Source organism: Gavia stellata, chromosome 14 (genome assembly GCF_030936135.1).
Source record: "Gavia stellata isolate bGavSte3 chromosome 14, bGavSte3.hap2, whole genome shotgun sequence".
Classification (NCBI taxonomy): domain Eukaryota; kingdom Metazoa; phylum Chordata; class Aves; order Gaviiformes; family Gaviidae; genus Gavia; species Gavia stellata.
Window position 1 is genome coordinate 15143867 of NC_082607.1, and position 18486 is coordinate 15162352.

The following is an 18486-nucleotide window of genomic DNA, read 5'->3' on the forward strand; positions in this document are numbered from 1 at the left end:
ATTTTAGCAAGGGACAACGCGAGACAGCAAAGACTTCTTAGGTGTATACATTGGTCTGACACTGATGCCTTCTTGCTGCCACAGCTCCAGAGAAATAGGATTAAGATTTGCTCATTCTCAAGCTTGTCCCACTAGCTAAACTAAGTGCCTCCCTCCTCAGCCAGCCCTCTATCCAGAGTCCACTGGGAGGCATTTAACTTTTCCTGCACATCCTAAAGCCCCCGGGTGTCTGGTGACAGCAGTGGATTGCACCCCAGGAGCCAGCCATCTCAGCGTTCAGTGCTTGCTCTCCATTGATGATCCTGACGTTTCTTACGTACAGCATAGGACTGGAAAAGACCTTCTGGGTCACCAAGCTTACAAAATCACAGTACTGGAAGACACCACAGAAGGCCATTTAGTTCACCTTTCTATCCATGGTGAGATCACCTGTAGATATGATATTTGCTCTTAAAGATCTCCAGTGATGCAGACATCACAACTTCCCTGACAGTCTCTCCTCCAGTTTTCGCTGTCCTTTCCATCACCAAGGGGTCTTTTTCTTAATATCTAGCTTGAACTTTTTGCTTCAATTTAAGGACATTACTTCTTGCCCTGTCCCCATGGACAAAAAATATTAAAACCCAAGTTTGAGAATAATAGCGCACTTATATAGAGGAAATAGTTTGCATAAGCAAAAAAAAAAAATCACACAACTACCTTCTTCTAAATTTGACCTATTAATCTATAACATTAACAGAGGAGCTTTTTAGAATTAAAACTCTTCCCTATTTTCAAAACAAGCACTATATGGCATGAGAACATGATAAGGATCTGAGTGTTTTGTGAAAGATTTTTGCAGAGATTTTTACAGAGAGGAGAAATACAAAGGTGATTCAAACTTTGTCCTCATACTTGCTATTCACCTAATGAACGACGTCAAAGAAATCCAAATGCTTAAAGATGGTAAAGGTGCATGCATAGCTTAGAGATGGAGGGGAAGATTAGCAATAACATAACTGTTGCGGTTCTTGATTTGGACAGTTTTTTTATTTAACATTAAAAAGGGACTCACCCCACCGTTTCAGAATTTCAGTCTCTGTGGTTGAACCATGTCCTGGATTATCATGCATTAACACAATTATCCTGCAGGCAGTCAAATAGAAGCTTTCCTCTCCTTTCCTGTTCATCTCTCATGTACATCCATGAGCACACGTGGTGTTCCTCTCTAATTTGGTATCCTCCAGCACAAGCAGTTCTTCATCCATTACTGCAATCAATAACAAAGAGAGAAAAAACAGTACTGGAACTCAAGGAGAATTGGTTTATGCTGTGAACACATATTGAATAACAGGAGGAATATATTGGTATTTATTGCAATCTGCCCATGGCTAGAACAGCTGAATGGTCCCTGTTATATGTATATTTTCATTGTTTTATGACTTTAGGAAGAGCACTGATAAGAATACATAGACTATGTCAACCCATCAAAGATTCATCTAATAAAGTATTAGGTTGAGGCAGTTGGAAACATTTCCCTGCTAGGGACTCCCTCTGTCCTAGGTGCTTTACTTGCTCCATTAACATTTCCTTTACGGAAATGCTTGTTTTCTTCAGTCTCTTTTTGTTCTTTTTTTTTTCCCCCCAAATCTAACATGTCTCCATAGCAGCAGAAAGTTAATCTTTAATTGATGAATGCAAAAGCTTAGACAAACCACAAACGCACTATTCAGCATGTCAGGCTTACAAAGGAAGTTCTGGTTCTATCAGGTTTCCACACCACATACAGCTGCAACATGGGCTTATATTACTAATCATTTGCAGTATTTGTGTCTTGGATTGTAACAGATGGTGTTTGTGAGGCATGCAAAAGCTTCAGATAGCCAAATGGTACAGCAGTTGAGATAAGGAAAAAAATCCTCAAAACAAAATACCCATCCCTACTGCGGAGGCTGGAATGTGAGCAGTGTTTCAATTATTCCTAGTCTCTGCAAGCACAGTGGATTTACAGACTCTTTACCCTAAATAGGACTAGATTCAATCTTTCATATTTCATTACCCCAGTAAATCCACACAACACCAGCTAATAGTTGTGAAGCACAGCACCACAAGACAAACCACAACACCGGAAAGTTATGTTCCTGATACTTTAAGAGGCCTGAGCTCCAGATTACACAAGTACAACTCAGGTGTAGCTCACAGATGTTTTGGTAACATCTCAGTTCTGATGGCAAAAACTCGTACCCCATATGCTAGGGGACTTGAAAATTCAGTGTGATCCACCATTAATTCAATCCTGTCATCTGCGGAGAGTGTAGTAACCTGCTCTACAGTGGCCCAATAAGCTGTAATTCTCAGTGCTGAGCTGTTGGCAGGTAGTTTTTAGGGGACTTCTATGAGCTTCCACCTCTGGGGAATCATTTTCAGCCATGAGCTTTTTTGCCTACATGCTGACCTGACTTAATAGACATGGAAAGGATGAAGGACACAATGCACATCTTCAGACCAGCACTTAACTTAGTGACATCTCAGAAGATCTCTCAGCAGTTTCACATGTTTAACAAAGAAAGATGCTAGAGCCCAAGGCAGCTGCCAGTCAAGACTACCTAGGCTTGTTTTGAGATGAAAGAATAGAGACAACAGAACTAGCTTCTGACAGCTCTTTGCTGGATTCAAGTCAATAGTAGGTCTTTCTAATAGCATTCTCAAATAATGCAGTAATAAAATTATGACTGTTTGCCTGTTGCCTTTGGTTAAGTAACCATCATTCAGCAACATAGCATGGGTATTAGATGGGGAAAAAACATACTTCATAACTAAAAATTGTAGCTGATATTGGACTTTTTTGGACAGCAAAATAGCCCCTCCCCAATTTCTATCATTCATTCTTTATCTTCCTTTTACATTAAAAACAGGAACAAGACAAAGAGTAGTTTTTCTTCATTCAATAAAAGAGAGTGCCTCCAAAAAGAATTTGGAAGAAAGCCCTTTTTTGTAAATAAAACTTTTAGAAGGTACTCTGACCACTGCTAGATACCATTATGCAGAGCTGACTCACATTATGCTGAACACAGCTGGGCTCACTTATTTCTCTATTTCTAGGGGCTGTTAGCACTGAAAAACCAACCTGCATTGCTTTTAAAACTCTTCAACATACAAGCTTCAGATTCTCTCACCACTGGCTAGTGGGCTTAATTTTAAGGTGATATTCATGCTGCCTTTGCTTTTAAAGCTGCCTAGTTTTGTTTAAATGTTGATGATATATAAGCACAATGCCAGTCTGAACAGCCCTTACTACAGGTTTACATGACCTTGACATGCAGCAGCACTGACATTTATTACCAGTGACACCTGGATGATGTTTTTGAAGTCTCACTATCAAAATTGGAACCACTGAAGAAAAAACTCCTCAATGAAGCAGGTCTGATTGTATAGAGGAATGCCCAAGAACATCACCACAGAATCTCGTTACTGCAGAACACAAAGCACAAAGAATTAATACAGCATTAAAATACAGGAAAAATGTGCTTGACTGGGCCATTTCAGATAATGCACAGGTGGAAGTGGAACACACCATTCACCAAGGATTTATATGAGCACCCAACAAAACACATCTGATCACATATTCCTGTGGTAGCAAAAGTACAGTCACCTGCGCAGATAAACAGCACTTGCCTTTCTTCCTCAGCATGTCAGGCTTACAAAGAAATCAGTAATCTGATGCTTCTCTGAGTGCTTTCAAAGGGTCTGATCCTGAAAGAAGCAAGTTTTTTTCTCAGATCCTCTCTCAGAGAGGCCAGAAGAGAGTTGAGATGAACCTCAGCACTGCACAAAACAGGCACATGACGTAGCTCTATATGCTTCTGCCACACCGTAAAATCGTGAGGAAGACAATGCAAGTGGAAAAAAATGGTTCAACATATATAGCCCACAGAGAGGCCCTCAAGAAACCCAGTACCTACTCCTAGTTGTACCAGAGACCTCATGGGTAACTTCACAAAGGTCACTTCTTCTCTTCCTCAGGTCTTCAATTTCTCTTCCTATAAAATGATAGGACCAATCATCAGCACAATTTTTTTTTTTTAAAACTGTCACCAGTATCACAGCACCTTACAAGGATTTACTTGCTTCCTCTCATTGCACAATACAGCCATGGGCAGAAAAAACAGAGGCATGCTCTGTCAGACACACAGAGAGGCCAGTGTTAATGCTAACTACTCCTGCAGCAAGTTTCACTGCATGCATTTAATTGGTGATTCTCATATCTAGCTCCTTCCCAACCTTTTTTGTTCCACAACAATCAGAATACTTCAGTGGTTGATCAGGTGTCGTGGTTTAGTCCCAACCAGCAACTAATCACCACACAGCTGCTCACTCACTCCCCTTCCTCAGCTGGACAGGAGAGAGAAAATATGAGGAAAGGCTCATCAGTCGAGACAAGGACATAGGGAGATCACTCACCAATTACCATCATGGGCAAAACAGACTTAACTTGGGGAAATTAGTTTAATTTATTACCAATCAAAATCAGAGTAGGATAATGAGAAATAAAACCAAATCTTAAAAAAACACCTTCCCCCCACCCCTCCCTTCTTCCCGGGCTCAACTTCACTCCCGATTTTCTCTACCTCCTCCCACCGAGCAGTGCAGGGGGACGGGGAATGGGGGTTGCGGTCAGTTCATCACACATTGTTTCTGCCGCTCCTTCCTCCTCAGTCTCTTCCCCTGCTCCAGCGTGGGGTCCCTCCCACGGGATTCAGTTCTCCACAAACTTCTCCAGTCAGAGTCCTTCCCACGGGCTGCAGTTCTTCATTAACTGCTCCAGCGTGGGTCCTTTCCACAGGGTGCAGTCCTTCAGGAACAGACTGCTCCAGCATGGGTACCCCATGGGGTCACAAGTCCTGCCAGCAAACCTGCTCCAGCGTGGGCTCCTCTCTCCACAGGTCCTGCCAGGAGCCTGCTCCAGCATGGGCTTCCCACAGGATCACAGCCTCCTTCGGGCATCCACCAGCTCCTGCATGGGGTCCTCCATGGGCTGCAGGTGGATATCTGCTCCACCGTGGACCCCCATGGCTGCAGGGGCACAGCCTGCCTCACCATGGTCTTCACCAGGGGCTGCAGGGGAATCTCTGCTCCAGTGCCTGGAGCATCTCCTCCCCTCCTTCTTCACTGACCTTGGGGTCTGCAGGGTTGTTCCTCTCACATATTCTCACTCCTCTCTTCCCCGGCTGCCGTTTCCCAATTTTTCCTCCCTTTCTGAAATATGTTATCCCAGAGGCGCTACCACCGTCACTGATGGGCTCGGCCTTGGCCAGTGGCAGGTCCACCTTGGATCCGGCTGGCATTGGCTCTATTGGACATAGGGGAAGTTTCTAGCAGCTTCTCACAGAAGCCACCCCTGTAGCCCCCCCCCGCTACCAAAACATTGCCACACAAACCCAATACATCAGGCAACACTTCTGTCAGTCATGTTCGATACTGCTACCATTAATGACTGACTGAGTATTTCAACTCAAATTTGATAATGTCTCTACTAGTGGAGCTGAATGTGGAACTAACCTTCCGCCACAGGGATACACCAGATATTGAACTTGAGGTTGTTGGCACTAAAAGCAAAAGGTCTGAACTGGAGGCCTTCCTACATGACAGCCATCTTGCAGTAGACATAACAGCATCTTAGGTATACCAGCCACTAGATATGTAAAAACACACGCTACAGTAACACAAGCTACATTTTTAGTATTATTAGGTAAAATCCTGGGTCACTTGATTTCTATTAATGGTTAAAGACGGAAACAGTTTCTCAAAGAGGCAATCAGTCTTGCTAAAATACGTGAGCATAAACTGAATCAGAGCTTCAGAAACTCACTGTGCATTTTATGTAAAAATAGAAAAAGTAATGTATGCAATAGAGCCATTAAAATGCATGTGCATTTGTGTGCAAGTTCTCTTTCTTCTCTTCCTTCCCTTCCTAGCTTGATAACTGTATTGTTGATAGGAATAAAATATCAGCCTTTACTTGTACACATACCCGAGATCTTGTAAGTCATTACAACGTGTTTTTGAGATTTGCCACTTCACTGCTCTATAAAAAGCTTCCTGAAAAAGTATTAACAGATGGCCTCTTACTCTCTGAGACTGTTCGCAATACACCAGATGGCAACCTGAAAGAGAAAATCCAACGTACATTTTCAAAACTGAAAGAAATGTGACAATATCCTCACAATAAATATACAGCATGAAGGTAGCAATAAATGATCCGTTTGAAGCAAACTGGCTTGCTTTATTTAAGCAGTGAATCCAGCCTTCATTTTATAACATATTGCAGAATGCTTCATATCCAATGCTGGAAGTAATTTCTGATGCAAGCAGAAAGTTTGCTTTAAATGAGCAACAGATTTATGAGAGGCGAGGTCATTTGAAAGAGTGAAAAAATGGGCCAATAGCCTTGGGGGTTAAGACTTTGTATACTGGATCCCTCGTATCTGGTTTGTGTCTGAGAATTAGTCAGTAAGTTGCAGCGTTCTTGCTATTAATGTTAGAAGTATTAAAGCCAACTTGCCAGTCAGGCTCTTGCTAGGGGAAGGTAATAACTGTTCCAGATACTTACTGCTTTCAAGCTTTCCAATTCACCTGCTAGACAGCAGCTTAGCCCATCTCAAAAGAACTGGAGAGCTCTGCCAAATACAATCAACTATTCTCAGTGTTACTGCTGTTCTTCGGGACCAGGACTATCACTGAGATGAATGAGGATATCCTTCAGATAGAGGGAGTAATCCCTACCCCACAACAAGTCCCACTAAAACACAAGGACTACTGTTAGGGTTAGACATGTCTTCCAGCACACATCAGGAAACCTAAAAAGAGGTCTTTGTACTTGTACAGTATCAGCATGATGGGGCTTCATTTTCGGATAAAGCTTTGAGGTGTGGCTGCAATTTCAGTAACATTTAAGGTTGTGACCCTGTTCCTAATAGCAAAGCCCCAAGGGATTCTGAAGAGATTAGAACAGTTCTTAAGGGGAGGACAGGTAACTTTCCAACTATCTCACACCATGGATCAGTGTAACTGTTCCTAGCAAGCTCACCTTTCACATGCAGGACACACCTGGAAAGCCCACCAATTTCTTCTGCCAAAGCCTCTCCAAAGAGGTTCCTAGAGACTGGCAGTGGAAACACAAATGCCTACACCTGCCTTCATGGAAATACAGAGTTATCTCTTGCGCCATCAGGTTTTAAGCAGAATTCCCTATTGAAGTCAATATGCCATAAGCACAAAATTGCCTGTAGGACAAATTATAAAATTACAAACTAGACAGCTGTCCTATCATTGCCCATAAAAGCACACCATTTCTATAAAACTGCTATTTATTATTAATAATATAAAATATTTATCATGATACCAGATGTATGAAAATTGTCACATAGTTTCCCCTCTTTGTTTTCTCATTGGCAATAAGCCCATTTTCACAAGCTATAAACAATAACAAAAATAACTCTGTGGAGATAAGGCAATAATAGGACTAAAGCTGGGCTTTCTGTGCAAGTGTACCACCATGTAGCTAAAAGACCTTTTTTGTTAGTCCAAGACAGTAGACTGTATCAACAGATTGGAGAGTTTCAGGGAAGAGGAGAAGAAATTGGCTAAATTCCAACCCTTTAAAGTCAACTGCAATATGCCTACAGATTTCACCTGGAGCTGGCACAACCCATTCACCCTAAAACAAACATTGTTTTAGTTGCCTGTTAATATTGTACAACTTTATCATTTTCTGATTAGACTATAGATCCATAATGGTAAAAACTATACCGTACAAAAATTAACCTTCAGAAGAACACAGGATAAAGCAACATCCCAATGTGAATATTATTAATGTTTTTTCAGTCATTATCCAAGTCACCAGAATGCTGCTGAAGTAGCAGTGTTTAAATGGTCTTTTGTATCTGACAAAAAAGTCAGTGGTTTAGGATCTTGAGATTGCCCAATTTGGAAAGTGATAGTATCAGATCCCCCCAGTTTTATTAATCATTAAACTGCTGTTTATGATATGAGCTCACTTCACCTCACCCAGTTTCCATCCAGTACTCATCACCTTCTGGAATCAGGCCAGACTACCACCTTCACCCCTTGCAACAACATACTAATGCACATCCCCTAATTGCACTGCTGCCTCCATACAACCACCACGCTCCTTGCAAAGCCCCTTGAAAAGTTCAGATCCATTGCTAGGAAAGGGTATGGTAATTGATTGCTTTCATCTGTCTTCTTCATGTAGGTGCTAAGCTCTGCAAGGCAGGAGCTGTGCCTTAGGTCACACACTCCTTCCTGCGCTGGCACTCCTCTAACTTCTTGATGAGCTAAATCAACAGAAGAAAAAAAAACACCCATGTTTTCTGTTGGGTTACCAAGCTGAACGAGCTCCCAGGGAATCAGCCATGCACCAGCAGAAGGGTGAGGCAGAGCCAGCCAGCTGTGAACAGCAGCGGGGAGGTGGGACCGTCCCTGCTATTGGCAGTCAGCTCAGCCGCAGCACAAAACCTCCGCCCTGCGATGGTTTGCACGGCGTCTAGCACCGCTGGGCCCTTAGCCAGTTAGAGTCTCTAGACCCAACTGAGAATGGGAGACTTGAAACACTGAACATTTTCTAGTAAAAAAACCCAAAGCACACAGCACCACTTAAACGAAAAATCTACCTTTGCCATCTGAGTGAAACAGTGCAAATCTGCTAATGCCAGCGGCTTTCATGCAGTCACACCAGCAGAGAACTTGATTTACTTTATGAAAGAGGTTGAAAAAAACCAGAGTTCCCATTACATTTCGTTTCCCCTATTCATTCAATGATCAAATGCATGAAATGAGTTTCTACCCCACAAGCTTGGGTTTCCATTTTAAAACTGATTGAATGACAGGGGATAACAGATGATGACGGCCTGTCACCATTCACTTCTGGAGCTGGCAGGCTGGAGGGGAGTGCTCTGCCAATGCACAAGCTCAAGAAACAGAGATGCCAGACCCTGAGAGATGACTGCACTGGGCTTCTAAAAGCAGTTATACCATTCAACCTCCAATCAGTGACTGCTGTCTGTGAAGATCTTTTTGCCTTGCTGGTGCTAAAGAGGGAGGCCAAATGGGCCTCCACACCAAATGGGCCAGGGTTACCAATCGTGAAAGTGCAAGCTGGCCATGAGTTAAGCTGCTGTGCAGCCTGAAGACTGCCTGGAGAAGAGAACTGAAGAAAAGGACACTACTTTTCAGCCTGATCCCAGTTCCAAATGTAACTATTGTTAATAATATCCTTACAAAACTAAATAGCAACCCTCAAACTCACCTCCGTTGTCCTGCCCATAACATTTCCAAGGCATAATCATGTCCTAAAACCAGCCACTTCCAGACTAATGCATTTTGCTGCTCCAACACAAGAGGTCTCCTGTGTTTGCAGCTCACAACAGGAGCCTGCTGACCTGGTTTTATATCTTTAAGTTTTCAGTTCAAATTACACTGAGAGTTTCATAAGGCAAACATGACTTTATATTCCTCCTATACAACAGGTTCCCTATGAACTTGTCTGTACAGATAGTAACCAACCTGCACTGAGAAAACACATCTCAGGGACTTTGTTTTATTCTTTCTTATGCGTCTCCTGAATTTAAAGAGGTGGGGAAAAAGAAATGAAAAAAACAGAGCTGAAGTGCAGAATCCAGCTGAAATTAAGTCTTTGGCTCAGTTTTAAGCCAAGGTCGTGAGAAACCTGTGTTTCATGCAGTCACACCAGCAGAGAACTTGATTTACTTTATTAAAGAGGTTGAAAAAAAACCAGAATGGCATAACCACCTTTACTCTCTTATTTCAGTAAGAGATTTTTGAAGTGCAATGAGCTTGATGAAGCCTTGGGAGTCTGGACTGATGGCAGACCTGTCACTCTTGGTTGCCATTACATTGAGAAACACTTGCATCTCTCATCTTGATATTATTCATTAGAATTATACCATTCATTGTAATTGTTGTTAATATTTTACATTTCAGAAATACTAGGTCTGGTTCCGCTCCTAACTCTGGCATAAGCCACAATGTAGCTTGCAAGTGTAAAACTGGTGTGAGGAAAGGAAACAGGACTTGTGCTAAGACTATCAAAATGCCTTGGTCTAGGTTTCTTTGTGCAAGGGGGAAAAAAGAAAAATCAACTTAGCTGAGACAAGAATGCTGGGAAACAGCTATTTCTCCTTCATAAAGAGTTAGAGCTCTTAGGAGTGCAGCATTCAAATAAGAATCAGCATTTTAGCTGGAGACAAATGCACTAATCACAGTCATGAACACAGCTGAGCTAAATGTCTCAGCAAAACCACTCAGTAATGGCATTAGTCATGATAAAGGAAATGAGTATTTTCAAGATAGGACACACTCAAAGAATACAAACAGAATCCTTTGTGCCTGCTTCTATGGAGGAATGATTCAGAGTATGTTTTTGAACAACTTGCTACTAAAATAGCAGCACAGTTCAAGACATCCTTTAAAGAAATGCATCTGGAAGAGAAAGAGCTGCTCCATAAATTGTTTTTTAATTGTCCAGACGACCAATTCCTCTATCACCAAGCAGGAACAGTTTAGCAGGAAAAAAAAAAAAAATGGAATGATCACAGGAACAATAAGGGTTATTTTTAAAGTAAATTGAAACAAACAAACAAAATCTCTATTTTACCTTTAAGCATTCCTAAACTTACCATTTATTAAAAAGTGACTGATCTATTCTATACTCTATGAAGTTGTAAGGACATGACAAATAGGACTTTGAGCCTATTTGTAAAGTAATCTACTTTTAACCACCTCTGCTTCACACACTCATCTTTTCTTCCAAGCACATTAGCTAGCACTGTGTGAAGAAAATGCCAAAGCAACTGAAGAGATTATATAAAGATTTAGCAGTAAAATTTTCTAGAAATCAGATTTTTTCTAAACTACGTATCACATTGAAATGTGCAACTTACTGTGTAAGAACAAATGACATTAAAAGGGTGATAATTTTTCTTATTGTTTAAAATTTGGAAGCACTACTTCCAACATGCTTCTAACACAAAAAAACAGACAGTAGAAGCATTCCACTACTCAGATCACATATCTCAGTGACTTATAGCTGATGATGATTAACCATATCACAAGCTTTCATTTCAAATGCAAAATAAAATGTCTAGTGGTAGCTAATATCCCACAGCTTAGGATTTTCCATCTCATATTCTTTGATGTGTTACTGACCTCTAGTCGAGGAGCTCTGGAATTACAGGGCAGAGCCGCTCCCACATACGCAGATGACATCTGAAGAACTATTACAAAATCCTAACAAAGAAGTGAAAAGCTGGAGGACTTTTGCCTCCTTTCAGCTGTGGTCATGAAGAAGAGGCAATGCAAAGTGGAGACAAGCACTATTTGTAAAGCAGATGGAAGGTTTGGATGAGGCTCGTGTGTGAGATTTGATGTAGGAACATGATGTGTTTGTACTTCCTAGTTTTTAATGTCTTGTGACTCATTTAAACCTCTCAAGGAAAGTGAAATGTTATTGATCTGCAATCAAGGATAGGAGAAACTTTGAGAAATCCAGACCTGGCTACTGTTTCAAACTAATAAACATGTGTGAGAGAGAGAGAGAAGGGAGCAAGAGATGTAGGAGCCTTAACAAGCATAGAAATTCCATCCTGTGCTACCAAAACCTTGCCACATAAACCCAATACATTCCTGAAAAGTGAACAACTGACCTTAAAACACAGAGCACCAAGATATTTTTTCTAGCAGAAGAGAAATCTTATAATACTCAGTTACCCACTCAGGCGGGTCTCTTCAGCCCCCCAGCTTCCTTCAGCAGCACTAGCACTGGGATGCATGTGCCACGCTTCTGGCACTGGTTCAGCAAAGCATTTTAAACGCATACCTAGCTAACACACTTAAGTGTTTTACTGAATAGGAATGTACTTAAGTGCATGGCTTAGTGCTTTACTAGGTCAGGGCCTATCTGTATTTAATAAAGGTAAATGAAAGTTAGCACTTATTTCTTTCACAAAGTGAATATTAAAAGAACCCTTAGACAAACCATCACTTACAAAGGCAGTGAAAAATTCTGATCTCATTTGCAAGGGTTTACATCAGAAAGAACATCATTGCTTTAATAGAACAACATGGAACAAATATAGAAGATACTCGAGGTGTTTCCATCAAGTATTATCTTGGAAAAGAGCAACTGCAGGCAAGACTAACAGTTACAGAAACAAATAACCCTCAAAAGAAATGGGGGTTTGCAAATTCTTAAAATATGAAGACCCATTTAAAGCAAACCCATCACAGCTTCCCTGTTCAGAATGCTATACCTCCAAAATAAATAGCTTTAATCTGTGCTAATCTTATTTCAGCAAAGAAAAGCTAAAGCTGGTGACCAGAAAATTATTATACTATCAAGTTCAATAAGCCAATCTATTTGTTTTTAACTTCCCTGACCTTGATTTTGTTTAGTAAAACAAGGTATCCAAGTTTTCCAGCAGAGCAGATAAAGGAAAAAGATGAGTATCCCACAGCTGCATGTAATGAGGGCTCCCTAAGTAATGGATCACATCCTTCTTGCTGTGAAATATTTGAGAGGGCTCAAGTAAAGAGAATCATTTCCTTCAGCACAAGATCAAACTCACTTTGAAAACAGGAAAACGTGGGAAGTATTAGGGTAGGCTGTAGGTTCAATCAAGGATAGATATTATACACTTCATACCTGCCAAGATTTGTCTTCTAGGAATTATATCCTAATTCTATTACCAGGAAAGCATTTCAGAAAAGGCTCTCTTTAAAGCTGGAATAGCAGCCACAGAGATCAAAACAAACTTTTTCCAGACATGTGATTAATACTTGCCCTTTTATTAGGCAATTTGTTGGGAGAGAAAGCCCTGCTTAAAATTCACTGCAGCTCTCCAGCCAGGGGAAGCATTTCTTTGGCTCTGCAGGGGCTGTGTAGCCTGGCTTTCCAGGAAGGAGAGGGAGGAGTGTCCTTCCAACAGCAGGATCGGGGTGAGCCTGCGAGGCAGTACAACAAAGCTTGACAGTGGGGGGGTAAGAGGGGAAATGGAAGAAAAAGCTGCTGCTCCATTTTTCAGAGAAGAATTACCACTAGCCTTTTCCAGTTGGGCACCTCTTCTTTAGGGCAGCGTCTCCTCAACTCAGACTACTTCGTGTCATCTGTAGACCACATTCAGAAAGCTTTGGAAAAGCAGAAACAGCCTTGGGTTAAAAGCACCGGATAAGGAATCAATGTCCTTTTAGATCCATGTCTGCTCACAATTCTTGTCCGACCTTGAGCAGAAATTTCAGCTCTCTAGGCTGGAGTGCCCTATCTGTACAACAGCAGTAATCTTCCCTGACTGCCACTCTCTCCTTTAGTCTGAGTGTTGGGGCACAGATACCGCTCTCTTTCTAGAGCACTGCAAACAGAAATGGCCTAAACCCAACTCCTGCCTTCAACACTGTGCTGATGTGAAAATTATTTGTGAAGCCAGGTTAGAATTGGCATTTGTCATACCATGAGAAGCTGCATGAATTAGGATTTTTCCATCGCTCCCTTTTTGCCAACATTTTGAAGTTTTCCCGCAAGACAAAAATTACAAAAAATTCTGGTTTAAAAACTTGACGTGACACTTGTGAAATGAGCCATTTAGTTTTGAGAAAGGTGAACACTTTCCTTCTAAGAGGTCAAAATTTTTTGGTTTGACTTTATTATTTTCACAAAGTAACTGCATTCTCATTTGTTATAATACCCTTTTATATTACGTCAAAATTATGCAATATAATAAAAATTGAAATAAAATTGAAGTGAAGGTCCCTGATCTTATCAAAGCAAAACTTTCCAATAAGACTGTCACCAAAGCAGTATCTCTACATAAGGCAGTTTCATTTAATCAAATAAACATTTTCCTGACAAAAAGTCTGCAGTCAGATGATACTCAGCCAGCTCTTATATTCTCTACAAAAGATGCATAAGCAAGACTTTGTTCATAAGACTTGCAGCCCAACACAGCCCTGAAGCATGACCAGACCCTGACTTCATTTGTACCCACTTCACCAAGCAGCTTCAGCAGGCTGCCTAAGAGGAATCCAGCCCAGAGATCTGCTGAACATTTAGTGCAGGCTGGCCATGGAGCACATTCAAACAATTATGAATACGTAACCTACAGGTAACTGCTTTTCAGTTACACAGTAAGGAGTAAACTGGGAATCTTCAGCACAAGTGTATAACATACTAGAAATTAAAGACTGATTCTACTATGGCATCGGGACCAAAAAGAGCAAGGGTTTTGAATACGTGGATGATGCCCAATTGAGTAGACTCACTGTCCAGACGTAGATTTGCAAAAGTGCTTCAGAGATAAATTCAAAGAACTTGTGCAGTCAATCACAGCATGTACAAAGCTTACAGATTTTAGACCTAAAACACAGAAACAGATGAGAGCAGAAACAGGAAGATCTGAGTACCCCTAGATGTCTGCAGTGCCTAAAACCAGAGATACAAAATATTTCCCTTTCCAGTCTTGCTCTCTTTAGATTTCTGTTCTTTCTATCTTCTTGCTGGATCCTAATCTTTCAGATCATGACTTTATATCCGATTTCACTGTTCATTACATCTTACTGCTCCTTTCCTCTCTGCTGCTTCAGTCTATTATCCCCACTCCATGTCCAACTGCACCTACAGAAATATCAAACTTTTGCCATTTCCTCTTGCTTACTCAAAGCTCCATTACAGTTGGGGCCTTCACACGCTGCTGGATAAAAATGTTCTTCCACTACTCAGCATTGAGCCAAGCGATAAAGATAAAGGGCAAAAGGCTCTTTTTGCTGCTTCATATGGTGGATCTTGACATTGGCAGTCTATCTTCTTTCATAAGCAGAACTCCCACAGACTTTAAAAGGAGATCTGTGCATGTAGGCAGAGAAGAATATTGGAGTCAAGATCCACCCATGCAGATCTGAAGATAATTTTCATTAGCTAGGAAGTCAAACATAGAGGCATAAAAAGTTTTGACACAGAGTCATCTTAACTTGGCTGGGAGTTTCTGATGTGAAGAGCAAGAAGGTCTATAGCCTAGAAAACTGTAAAGTGCTGCAACACCTAGTTACCAAGAGGGTAATTTCATTCTTTATGTAGCATTTCACATTTGAATGCTAAGTAACCACTAGAGGGGAAAAAAAAAAAAAGAATTCCACATTCAAGGAAGGATCTCAGCTGCAACCACCAGGCACTTCCCAAATATAGTCCGAGACTCTCTATCCTAAAGGTCTGGAACGTAAGCTGAGCATAGTGCCCTGCAAAAGCTGGGTGTTGACCATGACGTTATGGCCATTTTGCCAATGGTGACATTGCTGCCTATCAGAGAAAATACACATTAACACCAGGAATTAAGAAACATCCTTGATAGACATAATGCTTCTATATCCCGTCCTTCATGCTGCGGAACACTCATTCCAGCAGGGGACTCCACTTAACCAACAACACAGCAGCAAGTCACTAATACATAATTAACATGCAACAGTGATTAATTAGGTAACATCTGACCAATAGCCAGGACACTCAGCTGCCTTTGCCTGTCTCGCTGCACAAGAACATTTGCAACTCACACAGACAGCTATTAATTCAAAACGTACCCCTTTTCCCCCAGCAAACACAGATCACAGGCCAAAGGGGGGATTCCAATCTGTTGCACAGCACAGTATGTAGCTACAGCATTTCCATGCACTCCAGTGTGCACAGCATGCCTGAAATTAGACCCAAATCCTTTGCAAACAGCATGCTGTAAACATTCAAGTAGAGTGTTACAAAGCACACCCAAGTACACAGCTGTCTCCATTTTTTAAAGATTCCTATTACTTCTTTGTACCTAGCGTATTTTTTGCTTTAAAAACTTTGATTTTAGGATGTTGTACATCTATACACTAGAAACAATGTCATGACTTATGATTGACTGATGTACAGCTGTTTAGGGACCAAAATTTTAATTCCATTGCTTAATAAACTAATGAACAGGAGTGATTAACAGAGGCCTGTTTATTGACTCCGCTTTGTGCCAAGTGCTTACGACGGCTGCTCTGGGATCCCCAGTGGAATCTCTCCATACATGTACCACAGGTAACAATTCCTGCTGATACAGCATCATGCTGTTCTTCCAGCTGTTCTGGTGCCATCCTGAGAAATAGGGTCAGCAGTGGCATCTCATTTATTTCCTGATGCTTGGCTTGCATCCTCTTCCCTCTAGAGAGAGCACTGTTCACAAGAGCACTTTACTTTTATTGCTCCTGTTAAGCTCTTTTGTTCTTCAGTGGAGGCTGCTCAGCCTAGCAAAGCCCACAGCTCAGGATCTCCAGCAGAAGCAGCATTTTGGTTTGTTTGAAGAAACATGTCTTCTCCCTTTGTCTCTGCTGGTTTTGCATTTCGCTCAACCAATTCCACCACATAACTAACCCACGCAGCATTTGCAAGAGCAAAGCTTTTTTACTGCTATGCCTCACTCATCCTCAAAAAAGTTACGCCTCAACTCAGCAGTAGGCAGAAGGAAAACTGCTCACTAGGTAGACGGCAGTCCTGCTCAGCGACTTCTGCGATTATTCAAGAATGTCCTTGCCCTGAGCACGTGGATACCAGTCTTGATTCACTGGCTGTCAGAGACAATTCTGCTTCATGTCTCCCCAAAAGATTACTGGATTTTGATTAAGAAAGGTCAAGGGCAGCTTTTCCCTTCCAATATAAAGAGAATGACTTGAGGAAAAAAATACTCATCACCTAGCACCAGGACTTTTATCTCCACTTGAAAAATTAAATTGCCTGAAGTGATGGGAGGCTTAGGGCACAGTATGTACAAGAATGTTTTCATGCAAATAAATTCTAAATAATTTATCTACATGATAAAACCTTAAGTCCCCAAAAAAGGATAGATGGGGTTTTTTTTTTCTTTTTTTACAGGTGTTTTAGCAGGAGAACAAAACGCAAAGCTGAGGTAGCTAAGTCTAAGATAATGCCTATTTGCCAGATCAATTTTAAATGTACATTGTATTACTGACCTAGCACACCAGAGATTTAGATTATATCCTTAACGCTTTAATACATCCCCCCAAAATAACCTTCCCAATATTTGATTTTCCTTTGAAGGAAAGTGTGTCAGAGATATAATTAGCTCTAGCTGCAGACTCCAAATCTCTGCCTGGCACCATTCTCAATAAAACACACCTTCAACCAGTGTGAAATCGGTATAGCTACATTGAATCTGCTACATGCAACTGCGGTATTTCACACCAGCTGAGGATCTAAGTATACATGTGTAAGTGACGGGAAAAAAATATGTTTTCATCAGGAATAATAATGCTACAGAACACACAGCATCTTGGGCTGAGTAAAACAAATGACAAGTTCATAAGAAATATATTCTTCTAATTGAGTTTAAGGCACTAAATAACCGTTGTCTTCTAACAGGGAATCAGATTCATGGTGGGTATCTCTACATTAATTAGGAATAAGACTGTCACATGGATTTTAATGAAATAAAGTTATGTCTGTGGCTTCTCTAGGATATTAAAGTCAATTTATCTGAGAAAGACAAGTAATGGCTGGCTTTTTCTTGCTGTAGAAATTGGAGCAGTTCATTGAGGAAGGTAGCAGGAGTTAGCACTGCCTGAACAAGCTCTTATCTGTTAAGGTACAAATTCTGGGAGCCTCAATTACAAAGATGGAATTGCAGAAATCCAGCAGGCTGATAGAACACAACACAAATTACTGCCATCGCACTAGAGCACAGCATACCTCGTGGCTGTGAGAATATAAAATACCCAAAAACATTTTTCTCAGATACAAGCTCCCAAACGTATTTACCTTCATGTATATGGCCATATGGAAATTTACTTACCAGCTTAGCTTCGGACAACTAATGCTCCACATCTTGTGTTGCTAAATGCCACACTAAAAACTTCAAACTCAATGGGAGGCTTTTAGCTATCCTAGTCCAAAACCAAGACTGCCAAGCCCCACTTAGCACTTAAGAATGCAAACACTGAGGTTTCTGTCACTGGACGTGACAATCCTCAAGGACGCTGAGCAGTTCAGCAACTACAGCAACCAGCAAGCTACAACAGCCAAAAGGTTTCCATCTCTTTTCGCCTGTGGGGCCTCATTGGACCAATCCTCATGAAAAAACCACAGAAGAGGACACTGGTGTTACCTTAACCCCTCAGTCTTGATGTATCAGTGATGAAAGCACTCATTTCATACACATTAATTAAAAATTCAGATCCCTTCCCGTATGACAAGAAGTATGACTCTCCAAACTAAAGCTTTTATTTAAAATAATTAAATTTTGAATGAAACACATGAAGTTTCTCTTTTAGCTCTAGTCAGAGGTAAGGCTGATGAAAGCAGACACCTCAGTCCTTCACCACTAAACGTCTCCTTGGCCACTCCAGCCTCAAGTCTCCTAGGTAAAGTGGACAGGACCTGTTTACTGACAC